Raw genomic sequence first — 1,682 nt, forward strand, 5'->3', positions numbered from 1 at the left:
TTCCACTTTGGAAAAAATGGGTGAAATATGGCCAGATGGAATGAGTGAAAATTAATGTTTGTACTCTATTTCACTACCTCCAGTCAGCAGCATTAGCTTTTAAGTTTAATAGCATGTTCTGCATTAGCTAAGTGCTACTTGGTTAGTGTACATACTTTTACGCACACGATCTAAGTGGCGCATATGTACCGGCAAGAAATAACGCTGCATAAGCTGAACTTCAAAGCTAGTGTAGCTGACTGGCGGTAGTGAAGTGGAGTATTGTTAGCCCTTTAGAACCTGATTTTCCATCAACAGGTAAACATTTGCAATGGCCACCGAACAACAGGGCCTTTTGACTGAGTTTGTTGTTTTTAGAACTTCAGAGCGTGATCTTGTCACCGGCGCGGTACAGCGACGCGGTACACGGGCACCACTAGTCAGTCGCGCTACGGCGCACAACCAAAGTTGCATTGAATATTTTTAGAAGTCAGTCACGATATGGACTGTAAGTTAATCAGTCGTCACTACGAAGCATAACACAGTACATGCACAGTGTAGACGGCTGATTGGAATTAGTCTACTGAATGGTACCACTGAAGAAATCAAAAAACATTAGTGACATGATCAAGGGAATGAGTCGCATGTCGACCCAGATCGAACATGAGTTTTACATATGCTTCTAAAGAGGACATTTAGAGCTTTCTGAAACTGGAAACCCCATGTTGATAGGACTTTTCTTTGCTAAGTTACATCAATTACTAATCTGTTTTTTCGATTTCCAGAAAAGAAAAATTAATTAGTGGTAAAATTAACTAAAAGTCTGTAAAATAACCATGATGTCAGATTACGTTTAGTAAGTAGCTTCAGTAAGTGTACTTAAGCTTATGTCATCATGCCTGTCAACTAGTCTGTTTTTCCTGTATTTAGTCCATTTTCTGGATTTCCAGGCGTCAACAAAAATGTATTAATCTGTTTTTTCGATTTCCAGAAAAGAAAAATTAATTTTTTTGTTAAGTTAAGTTAATTAAGTTTTTGGCGACTTTGGAGAACCACTGCACCTATTTTTGAAGTGCTAGGTTCATTCACAGTTAATTGGAAAAAAATTACAGTTTGTTATCCTTAATAATATGTAAACCATTAACTTACATGTATGTTTACCTCTTCATGTATCCCATATTTTAATATACATTGGTTTTCCATGCATTCAATAAGCTTTTTGAGATTTGTTGGCAGGTATGGGGTATGTGTCATGCATTAAAGAAAATGTGTAGAATACGCATTCATTGTGGTATTTACTGGATATACGATTATTTAGTCAACTTCATTGACATTCTCGAACGACTCATTGGTGTGTATGGCAAGTATATTGCAATTATTGGTTGAAAAATTCAACTGAAAAACCAAGTTTATCAGTGAAAACCAAGGTTTATCAAAAAAAAAACCCTATGACAATCGAATTGAAAAATCAAGTTTATCGGCAAAAGCAAGGTTTCTCAGTCGATAACCTTGGTTTATCAAAAACTATGACAATCAAATTCGAAAAACTTGATTTATCAAATCGAAAAACCAAGTTTATCGATTCAATTGTCATAGTTGTCATACATGTATTGGTTTTTCAGCTGATAAACCAGAAAAAAAAACAGGTTTATCAAAAAACTCTGACAATCAAATTGATAACCTTGGTTTTTCGATTTTGAAAA

This window comes from Amphiura filiformis, chromosome 9, assembly GCF_039555335.1.
Source record: "Amphiura filiformis chromosome 9, Afil_fr2py, whole genome shotgun sequence".
NCBI lineage: Eukaryota > Metazoa > Echinodermata > Ophiuroidea > Amphilepidida > Amphiuridae > Amphiura > Amphiura filiformis.